Source organism: Schistocerca nitens, chromosome 10 (assembly GCF_023898315.1).
Source record: "Schistocerca nitens isolate TAMUIC-IGC-003100 chromosome 10, iqSchNite1.1, whole genome shotgun sequence".
NCBI classification, from domain to species: Eukaryota; Metazoa; Arthropoda; class Insecta; order Orthoptera; family Acrididae; genus Schistocerca; species Schistocerca nitens.
This window is the reverse complement of record NC_064623.1, coordinates 7,319,381-7,344,966: the sequence shown is the minus strand read 5'-3', so window position 1 is coordinate 7,344,966 and position 25,586 is coordinate 7,319,381. Positions and strand designations below refer to the sequence as shown.

Here is a 25,586-nt window from a genome sequence, read left to right as displayed (position 1 = left end):
TAAAAAAAGACCTAGGTTGCAAGTGCTACTCAGAGATTAAAAGGTTAGCACGGGAAGGACATTCGTGGTGGGTCGCATCAAAGCAGTCGGAAGACTGATAATTGAAAACAAAGAAAGAAGTGAAGTGGTTTGCCCACGGGGTGACTGTAGAAGCAGGCACCGCGGGTGAGGGATGGGTGTCGGCCACTATCAGGCGCAGCGCTGTGGGGAGTGCCTGCAGGGAACGGCCGCCCACCTGCCGGGCCCCACCTGATGGCGCGCCGGCCGCCGCCGGCCTACGTCACAGCCGTATCGCAGCCGGCAGACACGACGCGGCGCTAGACGGCGCCGGCCGGGCAGCCACCCCGCTACGTCACGCCGCGGCCTGTTCTCCGACCTCCCCCACCGAGTCGGTACATTTTTCTCTGCCGCCGCGCCAGACTGCGCTATATCCCGGACACGGGCACGTAATTTCGCGGCCTGGCCGCCCTTAACTGCCCCGCAGCACGCACGCCACAGGGGGAGGGAGGGAGGAGCGCCGGACGAGTCCAGCTGCTCAAGTCCAAACAAAAGCTCCCTCCCTCCCATCTCACGACCTACGACCCGCCTCCACGCTAGCGCAGACTGCCCCGCGAGAGCAGAAATGCCGAGGTGTTTGTTGACGAAACGACCGAACACCGGTGTACACGTCTTTCTCCTGTAGTGAACAAGGTGGGGAGGTCGGCGAGACAGGACACTCGCATTCTGTAACGGCTGGGCTAAAATCCCCGTCCAGTCATCCAGGTTCACGTAGATAACCGTGTGTAGCTAGATAGCACACTCGTATTCTTGTTGCTGGTGGCTATTAAGGATGTAAGTGAAATCCAAAGGTGGCACATACATCGTGTCGAAGGAGGCGAGGAGGAGGAGGGACAGAGTGAGAGAGAGGGAGACAGACAGAGTGAGTGAGAGGGAGAGAGAGTTAGTGAAACCTGACATTCTCAGGGAGGAGGCAGGAGTATTAATGTACACTATCAAATAATTTTTTTAAAAACAAACTTTTAATGTGTAGGTCGAAATTTTCCTATTACAATTACACTGCAATAAATAGTTTCCCCTGCCATCTTCAACTGTCCTCAGACGGTTCAAAATGTAAAAAGTGGCGAATATGCGGTGGAAATCATTAACTTGTCATGCAACGATCTGCATTCATAAATACCAAGACAATCATTGTATGTAGTTTAAAAAATCACCGTCAGCAAGTCAGATTGTAGATTGTAGCTTTTTTACATTCTGAACGATCTTAAGATATTTCACTGAAGATAGCAATTGAAACTAGTTATCGTACTTTAATTGTAATGGGGAAAATTTCAGTCCAGATACTAAGCTTTTTGGGTTTAAAAATGTTATTTATTAAGAGAAAGTGACTAAAACAAAAAAAAGAAAGACAAAGAATGAGAGAAAGAGATAGAGGGAGAGAAAAACAAATTGAAAGAGAGGAACAGAAGACTGTGGGGTAACATAAGGAGACAAACACGCGAGACCGATAGAGAAAACGAAAATAAAAGACAAAGGCAAAGAGAAAAGAACAGAAAGAAAACACAGAGAGAAGGGAAGAGAAGACAAGGAGAAAGAAACGTAATGAGTGAGGGGACAACATAATGTGAGAGAAAGACAGGGTGGTCTGAAACATTGAGAAGCTTGCAATGGTGAATTGTGCTCACATACAATAGTTAACAAAAAAACTTGGTTACCTTGTGCTATTTCTGAGTAAATTAGCACTGAAGTTAGCCAATCCGGCTGTTGTGTGCGCAGACTCTGGCAGCCCGTTACACTCAGTTGGTGTCACTTCTCGCTCTCTGACCCACAGTTGCCTGACTGGCCGACTCCAGTACTAATTAACTCGGAAACAGAGTAACGTATCGATTTTTTTCTTAACAATTATTTCTCAGCACAACCTACCCTGCAACACCCTTACAAGCTTTTCAGACTGTTTTTGACCACCTTTTATGATAGTGAAAGAGAAACAGAAGCAGAGAAAAACAAAGGATGGGAACGAAAGGAAAAGTAGGCTCTCATTCATCATGATCACAAATTTCGGACTGGACGGACCAGCTGATAAAACTTCGAAATTGTTTTATACAAAACTTTACTGATTCACCATTATACATCTTGCTATTTCAAAGAAACCATTTCCAGATTTTTCTTAAGCCAGTTAGGGAAACCACGAAATTTCTAAAAGGCTGGGCTGGAGTTTCAACAGCCATTCTTCAAATATGAGGCCAGTGTCTTAACACTGTGCTATCTGGCTCTGTAATTTCCAGGAAAAAAGAATGAAAAAAGAGACAGATGAGAAGGGAGAGAGAGTGAAAGACAAGTGGTGGGAGAGAAAAAGAAGAATGTAAGAAGGGAGAGAATGGGTTGGAGTGAAAGAGAGGATGGTAAGAAAGAAGTGAGAGAGAGAAAGAAAGAGAAAGGTTAAAATAAAGAGACAGACAGAAAATAAAGAAAATTGGAAAAAGAAGAGAATAGAGAAAGAAAGCTAGTTAGAGAGAAACAGAAAGAGTGAGAATGAGAGATAGGGAGAGAGGAACAGAGATTGAGAGTGAGGAAGAGAGAGATTAAGAGAATGCGAGAGATAGAGGGGGGGAGGGGAGCATGATCAAAAATGACGTAAGAAAACAGAAAAAATGATTAGGAGAAAGAAAGAGAAAGACAGATAGCCAAAGAGAGGAGAGAAAGAGACAAATAAACATACAGAAAAAGTCGAGTAAATTAGAGAATTAGAGAGGATGAAAGAGAGAAAGAAAAATTGATGAGTTGAATATATTTTTAAGCAATCTAACTTCGTTTCTCCGTGGCGAGTCTGCATCGTTCTACTGTAGTGCGAGCGGATGTGTCGGACCTGTGTCCCAGCCACGTCTAACCACCAGCCCAGACCCAAGACGTCAGTCTAACAGACTCTTTAATGTTCCGTCTGGGCTGCGTTTGAGCGCTGCCAACTATCTCGGCATCAGCCGCCCCTTTCTGTACGTGTTCAGGTTTTACTTTTTTTTCGTTAGTTTTAATCTCTCGGCTCTGCGTGTCGGGGCCCGCTCCGAGCAACTGCCGTTTTATCTGCCGAAAAACACCCCCGCCGGCCGTTAACCTTTTTCCCTTTTTTCTGTACCGGAAACGGAACGGTCGAGTGCTCAGCGAATTTATCAGATTTCGAAACGAAACGGAGTCATTTGCGGTATGCCGAAAAAGTCCATAGACAGCGGTGAGGACTTTTTAAGCGCATAAGCCAGACGGCGTAATATCACTGTACATCTCGTCACGAACTCCACTCCCTGTTGCCTGAATAGTGTATTATACACGTAATGCAAGTATTTGACATTACGGGCGTATATATCTCGCGGCTAGTAAAGCAGTGTAGGTCTGGCGGTGAGTGACCACCACAGTATCACAAACAACGTTGCAGCATTGGCCACAGGCAGCCGAATTCCCTCAGTCCGTGCTGAGTGAAGACACTAAACTTGTACTGTATCTGGCGTCCTTATAAGCGGAAGATAATCATTTATTTATCGAAAAAACCAACAACCAGAGGCACAAAAGAAGTATTATTTGCTTAACCCGTTTCTGGCTTTTAGTGCCCTTCATCAGAAGGCTGTACAGAAAATTATATCACAAATAAGTAGAAGTAACGAAAGTTATTAAAATAGAAGAACGAAAAATGTAAAAATTTCATAAATTTAAGTGTTAAAAATGGTACATACTTATAACTATCGTATTATTTCCGAATACCTTACACAAGGGTACTGGTATATTTATTACATATAGTTAAACTTTTTTTGCAGAGATTTTCAATAAGTTGACCACCTATAGTTACACGTTGATGGGCACCTACAGTTATAAATAGTGAAGCATTTTCAGTTGTAACTGGTTAGCAACTTGCATTAGCAGGTAGTTAACCAGCGATTATTGAAGATACCAAACAATCTACATCCAACAAGTGGTGATTTACTTTTGGTACCAGGTAGATAGGAATATGTAAACACTGAGCTACAGATATTCTACTCTTTAAGTTACAGATGCTCTGCTTTATAGTTACGAGAAGTGTTTACAGTTAACGAGCGTTTTTAGTCATTCACGGTCACTTACTTCATACAATTTATATGAATGTCGCTAGCTATGTTTACTTTACGAAATGTGTTTAGAACTTTGTATAAAGTTCTGAACTAGTTATTCTACTAGAACAAAATATACAATGATGTCCACGTTTCGTCTCCTGCTGTTATTTTCCCCACTTCATTTGAGCTATAACTAGAAATTGTTCCTCCATTTACTGTACTTACTGCTTCTCGGCCCCTTGTTAAATCTCGCGCGTTGTTTGCGTGGCTGTAGTTCCTGCTACCACGCTACTGACATCTCTACACCATTTCGGTGATGTGCTCTAAAACTTACGGTACAACACAACAGTTGGTACGAATTGCACTAGTTGCAACTTTTTCACGAATCATACTTGAGACCAGCATATTTTCCAGTACTAGTTGTTTCACTATAAGACTGTTATGCCCACGCTTCCTTTCTTATGTAGTCGCTTTCCGACATTTAATATTAGCCAATGACTGAGAATTGAATATTACATCGCACTTCTGGACAACACGCGCAGTGCAACACAGTATTTAACCGCAGAAACAGGGAAAGCGACGTTCAGTTACAATGTCTCCCCTGTACGGGAATATACATAAAGGATGTCCAAGATGCCACACCTGGCGGGTGTAAAAATAAATGTGCGCAACGGAAAATAATAAACGCTAAAATGAAGATTTGGCCCTGTCTGACTACTCCCTGAAGCAGATCTTCAACATATAAATTACCACCTAAACATAAATGAATGATGAAGGCAACTATGACTCGGTGTTGTGTGATGTCCTTAGGTTAGTTAGGTTTAAGTAGTTCTAAGTTCTAGGGGACTGATGACCATAGATGTTAAGTCCCATAGTGCTCAGAGTCATTTGAACCATTAAGGCAACTTATACTACTACACGTTGTTCCTCCTTATATACTTACTGCAGATTTAAAAAAAAAAACTTTATATTACAAAGTTTACATTTCATAAGTAAAATTACTAATCAACTGTCCAACTCTGCTCCTTGTTATGACTGCGCGATCTAATTTCAATAACGCGAAATGACTGACATCATCTACGTACCAAACACTAGAAGACGCTGCTTTCGAAGATGATCTACGGTGGTGCGGAACCTCAGTAGAAATAAACTAACGTGATCACAGCTGTTTAGCTTTTATAGCCCTAATAAGCCGAAGCAATTTGCGATATCACCGTTTGTACTGCGTCCGGTCCGTCGAAGTGATGGTTCTCGTACTCGTCTGCGACGATGGAAGAATTCCAGCCACAAATAAACTCTTTCAAACACTAGGACGGCAGAAGGCGGTCCTCTGACTAATTTACTCTAATACTGTCTCCTCCTCTCTGTGTTCTACAGGCGAGAAACGCAAATTCCCAGCCACAAGGACGGAGTTCAGATAACGTCTGAACGTAAGTATAGGCAGAGGAAGTGCTCTCAATTACTGAACGCTGCGTATTCAACGACGACTTCCGACCTGCTAACTGTAGCTCCGAAGACCAGTCGGAGTAACAGGTAAAAACTAGAAACATTATTGGACCCACAATCGAACCGTGAGGAAGCAGCCACTCTGTGAGAGACGTGAGTGTGTGGCGCTGACAAGCAGACCGCACGAGGCTGTCAGGTGTCAGGGGGAGAGGCCAGCACCAGAAGACAGACCGCTGTGGAGGTGTGAGTCGTGAGCGGCGAGCACACAACACACTAAGTGCGGAGTGTCAGCCGGCTAATGGATAGCAGACTTGTGACAGAGCGCCTGCTGTCGCAGCAAACAAGTGCTGCCGACGCAGCAGACAGCGGAGGGAGGGAGGGAGTTGCAGCGGCACGTCGACATCTGGGTCATCATAGTCGGTAGCTCCACAGCTGAGCGGGGGACCTGCGTTACGCAGGAAGAACAGGCGTAATGTCACCGCGGTATCCAGTCCAACAGTAGCCCACGTCTAAAATAAAGTGCCACGAAAACGATTTTATAAAGAAAGGAACGAAGTGAGATTAGGATGGGTTCTTTAGAGACTAGGCAAAAGCCAGATTTGGGGATGGAAGCTGGCAGCGGCGGTTCAGAGGGTACCAGCGCAGCATTCCTCTGAAGCGATTTTAGGGAAACCACGGAAGAACTTAATCCGCATGGGCAGGCGGAGTTTTGAACCACTGTCCTCCCGAGTACCAGCCCGACCCCGCGCTCCATTTTGCGCCACTTGCAGTTTTCTGGGTCTTAGGCTCCACTTGTACGTCACCACGTGCCTTACCCTGTTATCGTGGTCTCTAGTCACAGGACTGGTTTGATGCTAGTGTATCGTGCACAAGGCTCTCCATGTCTGCATAACTAGTACAGCTCCCATGCCTCCATTTACTTGAACTCCTCAATGTATTCAAGCCCTGGTCTCCCTCTACAGCGTCATAGCGTTAACCGCCCCCCCCCCTCCCCTCCCCGCAATACACACACACACTCTTCCCGCGATTACCAAATTGACAATTCCTTGTGTCAGCCGATACCTCATATTACTCCATTTGTACCATACATTTCTTTTTCCCCGATACCATTTAGTGCCTATTCGTTAGCTATACGATGTGTTAACAAGCAGAGCTGTGCGCTATGAACTGTGACATGCGACAGCGCTGTCCCTAACAGAGCAAACGCGCAAAAATTTAGACCGGCATAGCGAGCCGGAAACGTCCAACTTGTTGGCGGAGTAGTGGCAGTAGCTGACTAAAATCTCAGTGCGTTTTCCTTGTAACGAGATAACGCGCTGTTTATTTTCACACGATCTCGTATAAAAATTCCTTTCCGAGACATCTCTGCTTCTTATTTCTTTCCTTCTTCGATTTCTGCCATCTCAAAATTCTTGGTTTCTTTCCTGACTTTCGGTCTTTCCAGTATTTCTTCATTCTTTCACTATGCTCTTCTCTTTTCTATCTGTCCACACACTGATGCGCTTTTCTGATCCGCTGCTGAAAACCCCCTAATTTCCTAATCTTGTTTCGAAAAGTTAGCCTGTCTAGAATATCCGCTTTCGTAACAGTGATTTCTGTTACGTGTTTTTTCACTTCCCTGAACCAATTCCTGTGCGTTTCGGAAATTCTCCTTATCCTGAGTGCGTAAGTTTTCGTTTGGATGTAGGTTTCTTCATTACTACTTCTCAGCCATGCACTCCCAACTTCCCTTGGCTAGTACCTTCCTTTCTGAAACTCTTCAATTTCCCCATTTTCCATTGAGGACTGAACATACCGCTGCATAAATACACTCATTTTATAACACGTGCAGTCTGCTATCTTTATGTCGCCTTTTTAGGTCATCATTGTTTTGCCTCGTCGGATGCAGTTCTCTAGATTTTCCCAGCTTGTCCTAATATTTTCATCTCCTTCTACGACGCCCGACACCTTCTACAACCACGTATTGTACTCTCTGTCTGCCCGCCTGCACGTCCCACTCTGTACTGCCAGGCCAACCATCTCTGCATGCTGTAGCACGCGTAACCACTAACCTGCTCATCCTTCTGGTGACAGTCTTCCCAGACTCCCTTACTCCTCCGTTCTTTTCACTTCTACGTGTACTACTTGTTTCGTCCACTAGATCTGTCATATTCTTATGCACTACTACACTTCAGACATGGATTTCACATGGCCCACGTTTCCTACACCTAATACTGTGCTCCAGACATACCTTTCCAGTATTTTTTTCCTCATTTCCATGCCGAAATCTGATACCAGTAGAGATATCTTATCGGGGAAAGTTTTATTCGCCTGTGTCGACCTACTTCCTTGCCTAAGCCATCATGTGTAATGTTGCTTTCTACATAGCAGAATTTTTTGACTTCTTCCTCTACTGCCTTGTTCTCAGTTTCGACGTTAGGCAAGTCGTTATTCTCTTTCGAACTAATCATCATCTCCGTCTTGGTACTGTTTAGCCTTAAGACATACTATCTGCTAAGTATGTATTCTATTCCTTCCAAGAGGTCCTCCGAGTCTTCCACGCATATATATATGTTGTCTAAATAAAAAAAAGCCTCCTCTTGCTGAACCGTATTTTATTCTCCCAGAAGTGTTTCGCCTTTTTTCACTTAAAGGTATCATCAATGGGATGTATAATGATACAGCTATAATGCAGTTTTGTTTTGATGTGTATTATTCGTAAATAAAACAGATCACTTCTCGCTTTTTATGTAAATAAGTGATTACTTTAGTCACTTATCTGCATAAAAAGCGAGAAGTGAACTGTTTTATAATCCACGAATAACAGACATCAAAACAAAAGCGTATCACAACTGTGTCATTACAGATCGCACTGGTGACCATTTTAAGTGAAAGAAGATGAAACGCCTGTGGGAGAATAAAATACAGTGCACCAATAGAAGGCGTTTTTCATTTAGGAAACAAATATTTCTGTGCTTGCTGCGGAGGAAGGCCACTCAAACAACCTCGTCATTCTACATAGATATATTTCGATACGTAACTTCACTCGCACATCCAGCAAATAAGTCTCATTACACTCCAGAGTAATGTAAAACACATGTAACTTTAATGCATCTGACGATGGCAGAATGGTGCCGAAACGCATCGGGATGGTTAAATATTAGTAAAAAGCGACTGAAGGTGTAGAAATTATTTCATAGCTTTGCGAAACAGACGCAGACCTCAGACAACCTATACAGGTAAATTTAAGCTGCCCCTTCTTGTTGTCCGTGTTTTCCAAATATTTCCTCGCCGAATTTGCAGATAACGTCCTCACTTCTTATCATAGCAGTGCAACTAATTTTCAACACTCTTCTATAACACCGTATCTTCAGACGCTTCGATTGTCTTCTCAGATTTCCCACAGTCCGTGACTCGTTCCCATACAGTGCTGCCCTCCAGACGTCGATTCTCAGAAATTTTTTCGTCTAACCAAAACCGATTTGTTTCGGTTACAGGTACCCTCTGTCTTTTCTGTCTTTCCTGCTTTGTCCGTCTTTTGATATTTTGCTTCCTAGAGGTTTACCTCACCACTACTCCTGTGTGGTCGTTCTACTTTAGGTCGCGCCTGCTAGACACTTCTGGAGAACGTATCGTGCCATAACGCGCCGCCAGGGGGGAAGATTTCCATTTCCCCAGGGTGTGTGTGTGTGTGTGTGTGTGTGTGTGTGTGTGTGTGTGTGTGTGTGTGTGTGGTGAGGGGGGGGGGGGAGCGACGCCGCCAGAGGGAAACGGCGGCGTATTGCTTCTGATCTAATTAGCCGCCCGACTTGGGGGGAGAGGAAGCCCCGACGTACGCCTACATACCCCAACACAGCCTAACCCTGTTAGGGAAACGTGCTGCTGTTTTCAACCCTTCCGGCCCGGCCGGACCCCCGTTCAGTCGCGTCGCCAGTAATCCCCGGGAAGGCCGTGGTGAGTCCCGTCCCGCCTTGCGAACCCCCACCGTGGCGCGGCGAATAGCGAGCGCTGCGCAGCGCCACCTGCTTGCTGGCAAATCAGATAGCGGGCGCGTCGTGCGGCTTGCGAGGGCCCCGCTGATGACTATGCGTGGCAGCTGTGGCCAGCACTGGTGGACAACTACGACAAGCGTTTCCCAGTCCAGAACACTGACCGAGGTTATGACGGGTGAGCACTGTCAGGACCACTCACATACACGCTGTGCCGTTTACCGTGACCACCGCAGATACACCGAAGAGTCAAAGAAGGTGGTACACCTACCTAATACCGTGTAGGGTCCCCGCGAGCACGCAGAAGAGCCGCAGCACGACGTGCCATGGGCTCATGTCCGAAGTGGTGCTGGAGGCAGCTGACACCACGGATCCTACAGGGCGGTCCATAAATCCATGAGAGTACGAGGGGGCAGAGATCTCTTCTGAGTAGCAAGTTGCAAGGCGTCTCATATACGAGGTGCGGCTAGAAAAAAACGGACTGATGCTGGAAAAAACATTTATTTACAATTATTTACAATTTCATGTTATCTCCTTCAATGTACTCTCCTCCTCGGTCTCTACACCGCTCCATACGAATTTTCCACTGTTCATAGCAATGCTGCAGATCATTTTCGGTAAGTCCATACATTACTTCCGTCGCTTTTTCTTTTACTGCTTCAACAGTCTCAAATCTAGTTCCTTTCAAAGCTGACTTTAGGGAAAAGAAAAAAGTCACAGGGGGCCAAATCAGGTGAGGAGGGTGGATGATCTAAGATGGGAATGTTGTGTTTTGCCAAAAACGTCTTCACTGACAACGCACTGTGAGCTGGGGCATTGTCTTGGTGAAGGATCCATGACTTTTTTCTCCACAAATCGTTCCGTTTTCTCCGTACTCGCTCACGTAGGGTAGCCAGGACGCTAATGTAGTAATGCTGATTCACTGTTTGTCCCTCTGGTACCCAATCAATGTGCACAATCCCTTTGATGTCAAAAAAACAATCATCATTGCCTTGAATTTCGATTTTGACATTCGTGCTTTTTTTTGTCGTGGAGAACCAGGAGTTTTCCAATGCATCGATTGGCGTTTAGTTTCGGGATCGTAAGTAAAAAACCACGATTCATCGCAAGTAATAACATTTTGTAAGAAGGTGGGATCACTTTCGATGTTTTCCAGGATGTCAGAACAAATCATTCTTCGGCGTTCCTTCTGTTCAATTGTGAGACACTTTGGAACCATTTTTGAACACACTTTGTTCATGTTGAAACTTTCATGAAGAATCTGCCTAACACTTTCCTTGTCAACTCCTGTTAACTCAGACACTGCTCTGATTGTTAAACGGCGATCTTGTCGAACAAGTTTACCGATTTTTTCAATGTTTGCATCAGTTTTTTCTGACAATGGTCTGCCAGTGCGAGTGTCATCACTGGTGTCTTCGCGGCCATCTTTAAATCGTTTAAACCACTCAAACACTTGTGTTCGCGATAAACAATCATCGCCGTGCACTTGTTGTAACATTACAAACGTTTCACTTGCAGATTTTCCTAGTTTGAAACAAAATTTGATGTTAACACGCTGTTCTTTCTGTACACTCACCATTTTCCGACGCACAGACAAAACGTCAACTACTTAAAACAGACGCCACGGGCAGACTGAGTGCAGGAGGCAGATGAAACTCGAGCAGTAGGCGGAGCGAGAGTCACGTGACAGGCCACGCGACTTTCAGCCTTATTGCATTCGTTTTATTGTTTCACCAGTACTAGTCCGGTTTTTTTCTAGCCACACCTCGTATGCTCAATAATGTTCGTGTCTGCAGAGTCTGGTGGTCAGCGGAAGTGTTTAAACCCAGAAGAGTTTCCATGGAGCCACTCTGTAGCAATTCTGGACTGTGAGGTGTCGCATTGTCCTGCTGGTACTGCGCGACTCTGTCAGAATGCACAATGGACATGAATAGATGCAGGTGATCCGACAGGATGGTTACGTACGTGTCACCTGGCACAGTCGTATCTTGTCGTATCAGGGGTACCATGTCACTCCAACTGCTCACACCCCACACCATTACAGAGCCTCCGCCAGCTTGAACAGTCTCTGGCTGACATGCAGGGTCCATGGATTCATGAATTTGTCTGCATACCCGTACGCGTCCGTCCGCTCGAAACAATTTGAAACGAGACTCGTCCGGCCAGGCATCATGTTTCCAGTCATCAACAGTCCAATGTCGGCGTTGACTCGTCCGGCCAGGCATCATGTTTCCAGTCATCAACAGTCCAATGTCGGCGTTGACTCGTCCGGCCAGGCATCATGTTTCCAGTCATCAACAGTCCAATGTCGGCGTTAACGCGCCCAGGCGAGGCCCTGAGCAGTATGGGACCTAACTGCTGTGGCCATCAGTACCCTAGAACTTAGAACTACTTAAACCTGAGTAACCTAGGGACATCACACACATCCATGCCCGAGGCAGGATTCGAACCTGCGACCGTAGCGGTCGCGCGGTTCCACACTGTAGCGCCTAGCTGCGCGGGAGTAGCCGAGCGGTCTCAGGCGCTACAGTCATGGACTGTGCGACTGGTCCCGGCGGAGGTTCGAGTCCTCCCTCGGGCATGGGTGTGTGTGTTTGTCCTTAGCATAATTTAGGTTAAGTAGTGTGTAAGCTTAGGGACCTGATGACCTTAGCAGTTAAGTCCCATAAGATTGCACACACTTTTTTTGTTTTTTTATTTTATTTATTTATTTATTTATTTATTTATTTTTTTTTTTTTGTAGCGCCCAGTACCGCTCGGCCACCCTGGCCGGCACCAGGCGAGGGGTAAAGCCTTGTGTCGTGCAGTCGTCAAGAGTACACGAGTGGACCTTCGGCTCCGAAAGCCCATATCGATGATGTTTCGTTGAATAGTTGTCACGCTGACACTTGTTGATGGCCCAGCATTCAATTCTGCAGGAATTTTGTGGAAGGGTTGCACTTCTGTCACGTGAACGATTCTCTTCAGTCGTCGTTGGTTCAATGCTTGCAGAATCTTTTTCTGGCCTCAGCGATGTCGGAGATTTGATGTTTTACCGGATACCTGTTATTCACGGTACACTCGTGAGATGGTCGTACGGCAAAACCCCAATTCATCGCTACGTCGGAGATGCTGTGTCCCATCGGTCGTGCGCCGCGTATGACACAACGTTGAACCTCCCTTACATTTTGATAACCTGCCATTGTAGGTGCAGTAACGGATCTAATAACTGCGCCAAAGCCTTGTTGTCTTATATAGGCGTTGCCAACTGCAGCGCCGTATTCTGCCAGCCTACATATATATCTGTACATGAATACGCTTGCCTCTACCAGTTTCTTTGGCGGTTTAGTGTTCGACACACAGTGAAGATGAAAGCTTTACTATACAGGGTGTTACAAAAAGGTACGGCCAAACTTTCAGGAAACTTTCCTCACACACAAAGAAAGAAAATATGTTATGTGGACATGTGTCCGGAAACGCTTACCTTCCATGTTAGAGCTGATTTTATTACTTCTCTTCGAATCACATTAATCACGGAATGGGAACACACAGCAACAGAACGTACCAGCGTGACTTCAAACACTTTGTTACAGGAAATGTTCAAAATGTCCTCCGTTGGCGAGGGTACATGCATCCACCCTCCGTCGCACGGAATCCCTGATGCGCTGATGCAGCCCTGGAGAATGGCGTATTGTATCACAGCCGTCCACAATACGAGCGCGAAGAGTCTCTACATTTGCTACCGGGGTTGCGTAGACAAGAGCTTTCAAACGCCCCCATAAATGAAAGTCAAGAGGGTTGAGGTCAGGAGAGCGTAGAGGCCATGGAACTGGTCCGCCTCTACCAACCCATCGGTCACCGAATCTGTTGTTGAGAAGCGTACGAACACTTCGACTGAAATGTGCAGGAGTTCCATCGTGCATGAACCACATGTTGTGTCGTACTTGTAAAGGCACATGTTCTAGCAGCACAGGTAGAGTTGTTGTTGTTGTGGTCTTCAGTCCTGAGACTGGTTTGATGCAGCTCTCCATGCTACTCTATCCTGTGCAAGCTTCTTCATCTCCCAGTACCTACTGCATCCTACATCCTTCTGAATCTGCTTAGTGTATTGATCTCTTGGTCTCCCTCTACGGTTTTTACCCTCCACGCTGCCCTCCAATGCTAAATTTGTGATCCCTTGATGCCTCAAAACATGTCCTACCAACCGATCCCTTCTTCTAGTCAAGTTGTGCCACAAACTTCTCCTCTCCCCAATCCTATTCAATACCTCCTCATTAGTTACGTGATCTACCCACCTTATCTTCAGCATTCTTCTGTAGCACCACATTTCGAAAGCTTCTATTCTCTTCTTGTCCAAACTAGTTATCGTCCATGTCTCACTTCCATACATGGCTACACTCCATACAAATACTTTCAGAAACGACTTCCTGACACCTAAATCTATACTCGATGTTAACAAATTTCTCTTCTTGAGAAACGCTTTCCTTGCCATTGCCAGTCTACATTTTATATCCTCTCTACTTCGACCATCATCGGTTATTTTACTCCCTAAATAGCAAAACTCCTTTACTACTTTAAGTGTCTCATTTCCTAATCTAATTCCCTCACCATCACCCGACTTAATTCGACCACATTCCATTATCCTTGTTTTGCTTTTGTTGATGTTCATCTTATATCCTCCTTTCAAGACACTGTCCATTCCGTTCAACTGCTCTTCCAAGTCCTTTGCTGTCTCTGACAGAATTACAATGTCATCGGCGAACCTCAAAGTTTTTACTTCTTCTCCATGAATTTTAATACCTACTCCGAATTTTTCTTTTGTTTCCTTTACTGCTTGCTCAATATACAGATTGAATAACATCGGGGAGAGGCTACAACCCTGTCTCACTCCTTTCCCAACCACTGCTTCCCTTTCATGCCCCTCGACTCTTATAACTGCCATCTGGTTTCTGTACAAATTGTAAATAGCCTTTCGCTCCCTGTATTTTACCCCAGCCACCTTCAGAATTTGAAAGAGAGTATTCCAGTCAACATTGTCAAAAGCTTTCTCTAAGTCTACAAATGCTAGAAACGTAGGTTTGCCTTTTCTTAATCTTTCTTCCAAGATAAGTCGTAAGGTCAGTATTGCCTCACGTGTTCCAACATTTCTACGGAATCCAAACTGATCTTCCCCGAGGTCGGCTTCTACCAGTTTTTCCATTCGTCTGTAAAGAATTCGCGTTAGTATTTTGCAGCTGTGACTTATTAAACTGATAGTTCGGTAATTTTCACATCTGTCAACACCTGCTTTCTTTGGGATTGGAATTATTATATTCTTCTTGAAGTCTGAGGGTATTTCGCCTGTCTCATACATCGTGCTCACCAGATGGTAGAGTTCTGTCATGACTGGCTCTCCCGAGGCTATCAGTAGTTCTAATGGAATGTTGTCTACTCCCGGGGCCTTGTTTCGACTCAGGTCTTTCAGTGCTCTGTCAAACTCTTCACGCAGTATCTTATCTCCCATTTCGTCTTCATCTACATCCTCTTCCATTTCCATAATATTGTCCTCAAGTACATCGCCCTTGTATAAACCCTCTATATACTCCTTCCACCTTTCTGCCTTCCCTTCTTTGCTTAGAACTGGGTTGCCATCTGAGCTCTTGATATTCATACAAGTGGTTCTCTTGTCTCCAAAGGTCTCTTTAATTTTCCTGTAGGCAGTATCTATCTTACCCCTAGTGAGACAAGCCTCTACATCCTTACATTTGTCCTCTAGCCATCCCTGCTTAGCCATTTTGCACTTCCTGTCGATTTCATTTTTGAGACGTTTGTATTCCTTTTTGCCTGCTTCATTTACTGCATTTTTATATTTTCTCCTTTCATCAATTAAATTCAATATTTCTTCTGTTACCCAAGGATTTCTACTAGCCCTCGTCTTTTTACCTACTTGATCCTCTGCTGCCTTCACTACTTCATCCCTCAGAGCTACCCATTCTTCTTCTACTGTATTTCTTTCCCCCATTCCTGTCAATTGTTCCCTTATGCTCTCCCTGAAACTCTCTACAACCTCTGGTTCTTTCAGTTTATCCAGGTCCCATCTCCCTAAATTCCCACCTTTTTGCAGTTTCTTCAGTTTCAATCTGCAGTTCATAACCAATAGATTGTGGTCAGAATCCACATCTGCCCCAGGAAATGTCTTACAATTTAAAACCTGGTTCCTAAATCTCTGTCTTACCATTATATAATCTATCTGAAACCTGTCAGTATCTCCAGGCTTCTTCCATGTATACAGCCTCCTTTCATGATTCTTGAACCAAGTGTTAGCTATGATTAAGCTATGCTCTGTGCAAAATTCTACAAGGCGGCTTCCTCTTTCATTCCTTCCCCCCAATCCATATTCACCTACTATGTTTCCTTCTCTCCCTTTTCCTACTGATGAATTCCAGTCACCCATGACTATTAAATTTTCGTCTCCCTTCACTACCTGAATAATTTCTTTTATCTCGTCATACATTTCATCAATTTCTTCATCATCTGCAGAGCTAGTTGGCATATAAACTTGTACTACTGTAGTAGGCATGGGCTTTGTGTCTATCTTGGCCACAATAATGCGTTCACTATGCTGTTTGTAGTAGCTAACCCGCACTCCTATTTTTTTATTCATTATTAAACCTACTCCTGCATTACCCCTATTTGATTTTGTATTTATAACCCTGTAATCACCTGACCAAAAGTCTTGTTCCTCCTGCCACCGAACTTCACTAATTCCCACTATATCTAACTTTAACCTATCCATTTCCCTTTTCAAATTTTCTAACCTACCTGCCCGATTAAGTGATCTGACATTCCACGCTCCGATCCGTAGAACGCCAGTTTTCTTTCTCCTGATAACGACGTCCTCTTGAGTAGTCCCCTCCCGGAGATCCGAATGGGGGACTATTTTACCTCCGGAATATTTTACCCAAGAGGACGTAGGTAGAGTATCCCGTATGAAATCATGGCGGTGAATCGAGGAAGTACAGTACATACTGACGAAACTAAAATGAGCTCTAACATGGAAATTAAGGGTTTCCGGACACATGTCCACATAACATCTTTTCTTTATTTATGTGTGAGGAATGTTTCCTGAAAGTTTGGCCGTACCTATTTTTAACACCCTGTACATGAACAGATAAACACACAAAATCAGCCATTTACAACGTAATGTGTAATGCATGTAGGGCCCTATGTAGATCAGAATGGAAGAGACTTCCAAAAAAGTTACAGTGAACACATTAATGATTAGCAAACAAACAATTATACTAATGCAGGAACAGCGATTCACATAATGGACACCGGCAGGGGGGGGGGGGGTGTACTTCCAAAGTAAGTTATTATGAAGTTTATCGTCCTAGGAAATAAGCCTCGCTAATCTTTCCAGGGGCGCTCGTGATTGTATGCACATAAAGACGCCAAAAGGTGCAGAACGGAAATAATTGAACCTTAGAGTTTATCAAAAGTAAATACACAAGTTAGGGAAGGTGGAGGGTAAAGGAATGGTTTTTTTGCACAGCGCAGCTGTGACGCTGTCAACATCTACATCTACACAGATACTCCGCAAACCACCGTACGGTGCATGGCGGAGGGTACCCTATACCGCTACTGGTCACTCCCTTTACTGTTCCACTCGCAAATAGAGGGAAAAACAACTGTCTGTACGCTTCCTTACAAAGTTAGAAACGTATCGCTCCCCCTGAAGGTAGGTGAAACGCTGGAAGGTGACCTTTTGTTTCTCCATCTGTAGAACCAAGGAAGGGCCACTACAACACTGACCGAAACGGTGGTTTTATCCATCCAGCGGCAGGTATTTTATTTCACAACACGACGCGTTTTCTACAACCACAAAACTGTCATGTTAAATGACGCTGCCTCCGCATTTATATTTTGTTGTGTGGTTATTCACTGGATTGGATGTGTAGTGACAATGATTACACCGTGGCCTGAAATGGTTCAGGTAGAGCTGAAGGGACTTTTTGCGAGGGGTGAAGCAAAATCCTGAATTTTTAGAAGCTGGTTTTCATGCCTACGTTCAATGATAGCGCGAATGTGTGCAAATGTATGGTAACTGTTCAGCGATAGTGTTGTTTAGAAGACAGTTTAGACTGTGCTCTGTACTAATCCCGCTGTTGTATGTTCACTGCTGAATTTTTTATGAGACAGGAGGCATTACTTTTCGATACACCCTCGAATTATACAAAACAGATAGTTTTACGTTTCTAATGTCAACAATGCCAAACAGTGACGTATATCCATAGTTTTGAGGAACAATTATTAACGACGCCATCACGCATTGTTTCCGCGACAAAGAAGCGCCAAATATATGACTCTAATGCTTCCACTTTTTTAATGTGATGCGACTAACAGAGATGTTATTACGATATATTGATAATTTTTACCTCTGGACTGTAATTACAGCTGAATGATACTTTGTTTTTGTGCCATACACGTTTCGGCTTTATTTTAAACAAAGAATGTTTACATCGTTGTGTTTCTACCATTTCGCTTATGTTTAGGATATTGCGTACATGGGTTATAAACAGTTTTGGTAGTTAGCTATTTTATGCGGTAGTAATTATAGATTTTTCCGGTGTTGTTCTACATCTTGTATTTTTGTTCCTTTGTTAGCGCTGTTCTTCTTCTTCTTCTAATTGATATCTAAAAGGTTTTCTTTTCAAAAATATGTTCAAATGTGTGTGAAATCTTATGGGACTTAACTGCTAAGGTCATCAGTCCCTAAGCTTACACGCTACATAAATTATCCAAAGGACGAACACACACACCCATGCCCGAGGGAGGACTCGAGCCTCCGCCGGGACCAGCCGCACAGTCCATGACTGCAGCGCCCGAGACCGCTCGGCTAATCCCGCGCGGCAAAAGTTTTTCTTTTCAGACTTCACAGAACTATGTACTGAACACTTGCCTTGAATGAGCCGCGCGACTGCTACGGTCGCAGGTTCGAATCCTGCCTCGGGCATGGATGTGTGTGATGTCCTTAGGTTAGTTTGGTTTAAGTAGTTCTAAGTTCTAGGGGACTGATGACCATAGATGTTAAGTCCCATAGTGCTCAGAGCCATTTGAACCATTTGAACTTGCCTTGATGTTATGTTTTGACTGGTGTTGACAACTGTAGAATGTTATTGCCAGCTACTGAATGTGTTTGTTGTGATTTGTTTCTCTCTCTTTCTCACTGTCAGTGTGTGTGTGTGTGTGTGTGTGTGTGTGTGTGTGTGTGTGTGTGTGTAAGAGAGAGAGACAGAAAGAAAGAAAGAAAGAAAGAAAGAAAGAAAGAGGGAGAGAGGTGTGTAAACTTATATACACTCCTGGAAATTGAAATAAGAAAACCGTGAATTCATTGTCCCAGGAAGGGGAAACTTTATTGACACATTCCTGGGGTCAGATACATCACATGATCACACTGACAGAACCACAGGCACATAGACACAGGCAACAGAGCATGCACAATGTCGGCACTAGTACAGTGTATATCCACCTTTCGCAGCAATGCAGGCTGCTATTCTCCCATGGAGACGATCGTAGAGATGCTGGATGTAGTCCTGTGGAACGGCTTGCCATGCCATTTCCACCTGGCGCCTCAGTTGGACCAGCGTTCGTGCTGGACGTGCAGACCGCGTGAGACGACGCTTCAGCCAGTCCCAAACATGCTCAATGGGGGACAGATCCGGAGATCTTGCTGGCCAGGGTAGTTGACTTACACCTTCTAGAGCACGTTGGGTGGCACGGGATACATGCGGACGTGCATTGTCCTGTTGGAACAGCAAGTTCCCTTGCCGGTCTAGGAATGGTAGAACGATGGGTTCGATGACGGTTTGGATGTACCGTGCACTATTCAGTGTCCCCTCGACGATCACCAGTGGTGTACGGCCAGTGTAGGAGATCGCTCCCCACACCATGATGCCGGGTGTTGGCACTGTGTGCCTCGGTCGTATGCAGTCCTGATTGTGGCGCTCACCTGCACGGCGCCAAACAGGCATACGACCATCATTGGCACCAAGGCAGAAGCGACTCTCATCGCTGAAGACAACACGTCTCCATTCGTCCCTCCATTCACGCCTGTCGCGACACCACTGGAGGCGGGCTGCACTATGTTGGGGCGTGAGCGGAAGACGGCCTAACGGTGTGCGGGACCTTAGCCCAGCTTCATGGAGACGGTTGCGAATGGTCCTCGCCGATACCCCAGGAGCAACAGTGTCCCTAATTTGTTGGGAAGTGGCGGTGCGGTCCCCTACGGCACTGCGTAGGATCCTACGGTCTTGGCGTGCATCCGTGCGTCGCTGCGGTCCGGTCCCAGGTCGACGGGCACGTGCACCTTCCGCCGACCACTGGCGACAACTTCGATGTACTGTGGAGACCTCACGCCCCACGTGTTGAGCAATTCGGCGGTACGTCCACCCAGCCTCCCGCATGCCCACTATACGCCCTCGCTCAAAGTCCGTCAACTGCACATACGGTTCACGTCCACGCTGTCGCGGCATGCTACCAGTGTTAAAGACTGCGATGGAGCTCCGTATGCCACGGCAAACTGGCTGACACTGACGGCGGCGGTGCACAAATGCTGCGCCATTCGACGGCCAACACCGCGGTTCCTGGTGTGTCCGCTGTGCCGTGCGTGTGATCATTGCTTGTACAGCCCTCTCGCAGTGTCAGGAGCAAGTATGGTGGGTCTGACACAGCGGTGTCAATGTGTTCTTTTTTCCATTTCCAGGAGTGTATGAGTGTTTTTGAGTTTATTTTTTGAAGCTGCACCAACTTTTGGTGTTGTTTTGCTGCCAGGTAGCTGGAACTTGCCCAAGAGGGCGAAATCAGCTTGTAGCAAAACGACGAAATACGAAGACTGCTTCAAAACAAAAACAGCCTACGCAGGAAGGTGGCTTCCCTGGAGACGTGCGCGCTTCCTCGCTCTCTGTCAACACTTCCTCGCTTCCTCGCAGGACATCCCCGTGTGTCATGGAGGGAAGCGCGTCAACACAACGCGCGACAACGACCGCTGTTTGTTTACGTAGCGCGTCCACTTCTGCTCGTTCAACGCACACATTTCGGCGTGTGCCAACCAGAAACTGTAACTCGCTCCAGAATTCATTTTCTCTATCTTTATAACGTTCCGTCTCCATGACTAAATTAAAGGGCATTGGAAAGTAAAATCTAGGTTACCAGTCCTCTACAAACTACTTCTACTACTACTTCTTCTTCTTCTTCTTCTTCTTCAGTGTTCAGCGTTTTGGCCCCACTCTGCTGGAATCTCCTTCGAGACTCTACTGGTATGTCAGGTTGGCTCGGCACTGTCAAGAACCAGTTTTTCTTCTATTGTTGTTATTTCAGTTCTCCACGAGTGGGTGCTCCCTCCTGCGAAAGGTTTCGCGCGATCCATTAGAGTTTGGGCGTGAAGCCTCATAAATTTGTTGTTTCCTTCTCGGATGGCCAACTGAGGATCTCGTGCCAATTTCAATTCCATATTCGTTGCCCTTTTCCTCTTCTTCTTTTCTACTTTCATCTGTTCACTATGTTTTTTCTTGCTGTCTTCACTCTCCTGCCTTGGAATCTTTCCATATTCATTACTTTTTTCCCTGAACATTCTTTGTCAGTGGTTCCTTTATCTTTTACGTTACTTTTTTTCTAAATCGTTTTTTCTATACCGTCCCGCCTTTACCTGATGTTTTGCCTGAGTTGAGACATGGAACTGAAGAGGCTGTTGCTTCCTCTACTCTGTACTTGTCAAACCGTGTGAGAAGAGTTGGGTTTTGGGTTGGACCCCCTCGCCCAGCATTACTGTTCTCTTGGCGCCGAAATGGCCTCCTGAATGTTGTCAGAGCTATTCGCACGCCGTGTCTGCTATTTACTTCCTCGGTGGCGGGAAACCGCGAAGCCGGAAGCCTGCAGCCGACATCTCTGTCGAAATTACTCTGATTCCTCTTCCCGGACGATCCAGCTATAGATGTTACTGCCTCTGGCCAGCAGTCGTTCGTTATTGTAACCTGTATTTCGCCCACAGTCCTGTCGACGATTTCGCATTCTGGCGCTCATCAATGCCTCTTTTTATTGTCCTGCCACTTTCGCCTGTACAGTGTTACCCAGAACTCCGTTGACAAGATTTCCGAGGTCGGTCAGTGACATTATCTGTGTAGTCTTCAGTGACTCAGAAAGTAGACATTTCGTTAGGTTGCTTGTACCGATCTACATTTCTTTCAGTGTTGCATAGTCTTTATAGAATATAGAAAAACTAAGGAATATTATTTAAAAAAACAAAAAAAAAAAAAAAACAGGAATACCACTACCTCTGAGCGAAATTACCCAAAGAACAGGAACATAGATAAATTTTAATTTGCGATTTGGAACATCGCCCATGGAACTATTAACAAAGGTAAACAGTTTTTGATGTTACTGAGCAACAGTCACAAAATAATTTTTAAATGAACACATCGCCATTCGACAGTACTGTTGTTTATTTAATTACGACCCAGGTTTCAGCCTTTTATGCCATTTGCATGCAATATATGTTAATGACACAACCTCAGTCACGTGAAAGTGGCATAAAAGGCCGAAACCTGAGTCGTAATTAAGTAAACAACAATACAGTCAAATGGCTGTGTGTTCCTTTAAAATAAAAATACTAGCAAAGGGGTCACACAGGGGTGTTGTATTTCATCGATACCTTCTAGTTCATATTTGTACGACGTTGTGGAGGAATGGAAGCAACGTATTACAAACTTTAATATATAGAGAACGGCTTCGAAGGAAGAAATTTTATCAAAATTATTTTGTTTGCTGGAGACCAAATTCTAGTTGCGGGTTACGAAGACAGCTCACAGAGAGCGCTGTATGAACTACGTAAAATAGCAAGGCAATATAATGTAATTAATCAAGAGATGAACGCTATCAATAATTTAAGATGTAAATTAGTGTGAGAAAAGAAAACTATTGTACCCGTTAACATATTCAGATTCTTGGGCTGTGACAATATCTCGACGAATCTGATGCTGAAGAAAGGCTTGAGAGGTGTAGTATAACGTGTGGCATCATCAAAACAACGTACAGGTAAGAAGTACGAAAGGACACGCTGATGAAATTTTATAGAGCGACGGCCGTTTTGCTGTGGACTATGTGGAACTCTAGAACACACCGTGTACTCCAAGCAGCTGAGATGAAATAAGATTTTTGAGAACTGTACAGGGAGCAACAGGAGGAAAACAGATTTAAAATTTGTAAATTTGTGGTAAGATCTTATGGAATGAAACTGCTTAGGTCCTCGGTCCCTAAGCTTACACACTACTTGATCTAACTTAAACTAACTTACGCTATGGACAACACACACGCCCATGCCCGAGGGAGGACTCGAACCTCCGACGGGGGGAGCCCCGCGGACCGTGACAAGGTGCCTCAGACCGCGCGGCTACCCCGTGAGGCGAAAACAGATTTTAAAAAACTGCGACTCGAGCTCCGAGGGTTCTGCGCGAACTCAATTACCTCGCGTAATCGAAAGTTAGCTGATTTCTTTTAGTACTCACGTGAATAACTTCACACTTTTCCTTATTCAGGGTCAATTACCACTTTTAGCACCATACAGATATCTTATCTACATAATTTTGCAAGTCTTTTTGATCATCTGATGACTTTACAAGACGGTAAATGACATCATCATCTGCAAACAATCTAAGACGGCTACTCAGATTGTATCCTATGTCGTTAATATAGATCAGGAACAATAGAGGGCCTAGAACACTTCCTCGGGGAACGCCGGATATTACTTCTGTTTTACACGATGACTTTCCGTCTATTACTACGAACTGTGACTTTTCTGAATGGAAATTACGAATCCAGTAGCAGAACTGAGGCGATACTCCGTAGGCACGCAGTTTGGTTACAACACGCTTGTGAGGAACGGTGTCGAAGGCCTTCTGGAAATTTAAAATATGGAATCAATTTGACATCCCCTGTCGATAGCACTTATTACTTCATGAGTATAAAGAGCTAGTTGTGCTTCACAAGAACGATATTTTCTGAATCCGTACTGACTGTGTGTCAACAAATCCGTTTCTAACTGTATTACATGATTTACTGAGCTGACTCTAGCATGGGATTAATGAGTAGCTTATGGGAGATATTTGAATCTGTAAATTTGATCATTAACTGTACGAAATATTGAAAATGAAAAAAGCATTCGATAGGCAACCTGCAACAGGAAGCATACCTTTTGCTAATCAATACATGTGATTGTTTCTGTAGTTTCAAAAGCTGTTGCTGTGGTCTTCAGTCCTGAGACTGGTTTGATGCAGCTCTCCATGCTACTCTATCCTGTGCAAGCTTCTTCATCTCCCAGTACCTACTGCAGCCTACACCCTTCTGAATCTGCTTAGTGTACTCGTCTCTTGGTCTCCCTCTATGATTTTTACCCTCCACGCTGCCCTCCAGTACTAAACTGGTGATCCCTTGATGCCTCAGAACATGTCCTACCAACCGATCCCTTCTTCTAGTCAAGTTGTGCCACAAACTCCTCTTCTCCTCAATTCTATTCAATACCTCCTCATTAGTTACGTGATCTACCCATCTACTCTTCAGCATTCTTCTGTAGCACCACATTTCGAAAGCTTCTATTCTCTTCTTGTCTAAACTACTTATCGTCCACGTTTCACTTCCATACATGGCTACACTCCATACAAATACTTATAGAAACGACTTCCTAACACTTAAATCAATACTCGGTGTTAACAAATTTCTCTTCTTCGGAAACGCTTTCCTTGCCATTGCCAGTCTACATTTTATATGCTCTTCAAAAGCTGTAACAATGTCAATTGTCAATATTTGAACAATGCCTTTGCCAGCGCACGTGGAAATCATTAACTTTAGCGTGCACAGCAGACAGGGAAGGAAGCCGATTTCACTGTGCGGGGCCGTGTTTCGCTGCTGTTCAAAATGCCTGCGCCTACTCCCGCAGAGTTGCGAACGCGCCTCTCCAGTCTGGTGCGTGCAGATGCTGGCCGCCGCACGTTACGTAGTTTTGGCTGCAGCGGTTGGCGCGACACGGCGAGAGCGAGCGCAGGAAGGATCGATATTTTGCAGCCGCCTAATGGGGCGCACCGTAATGCAGTTACCGCACTAACGACCCTCACACCAGGGCGCAGGGCGCAGGGCTGGCTGCAGTGTTTGCGCTGCGGGGGCGGGCCAACCCTTGCCTCCCTCAGACGCGGCGTTTAATTTGCGGCGCGGCGCCACCTGTCGCCTTCCCACTCTGCCGGGGGACTCCCTGCGGCGGCAGGCGTGCCAACCCGAGCGCCAGCAACAGTTGCGCGCCGTGCTAGAGCGAGAAAAACGGCCCACAGTCGGACGAGTAAGGGAACTATCGAGCACATATTACTCCGCGCAGCTTCTCCACTCGTACCTATACTCCACAGGCCACTTGTGGTACATGGCGGAGGGTACTTCTACTACCACGATTGCCGGCCAGAGTGGTCGTGCGGTTCTAGGCGCTACAGTCTGGAGCCGAGCGACCGCTACGGTCGCAGGTTCGAATTCTGCCTCGGGCATGGATGTGTGTGATGTCCTTAGGTTAGTTAGGTTTAATTAGTTCTAAGTTCTAGGCGACTGATGACCTCAGAAGTTAAGTCGCATCGTGCTCAGAGCCATTTTTGCTACCACAATTCATTCCTACCACCTCCGTTCTCCTCGTGAATGACGTTTGGGAAGAACGACTGTCGCAAACTCTCAGTATGAGCTCCAGATCGTTTGCTGTTGTTGTGATCATTTCACAGGAGAAAGTAGTATGTTGCGTGATTCTTCTAGGAGGGCTATCCCTCCAATTTTAACACTAACCCTCTTCCTGATGCAGTTCGCCTCTCTTGTAGTGCCTGCCACTGAGGTTTGATTAGCACCTCCGTAACGCTCTCGCACTTAGTACACGAACCACGAGCAAACCCGCCCCTCTTCAGATCATGTATCTAAAGTGACTACGTGTCCCGATTTCGCCGGGATAGTTCCGATTTTTGGAATCCAGTCCCCTTGTCCCCATCGCGTTCTGATAGGACTCCTAAACGTTCCGATTTTTAGAAGTCAAATAAAATTCTCAGTCGTGTGAGGTTTCTACATCTAACCTTTT

The 25,586-nt window shown here is 45.3% G+C and overlaps 1 protein-coding gene across 1 annotated transcript in view; it reads left to right on the top strand.

Moving 5' to 3' along the window:
* The window catches only part of LOC126210350 (G-protein coupled receptor moody), a 491,669-nt gene that overhangs the window by 177,151 nt on the left and 288,932 nt on the right, over positions 1-25,586 (top strand). The gene's annotated exons all lie outside the window — the stretch shown is intronic.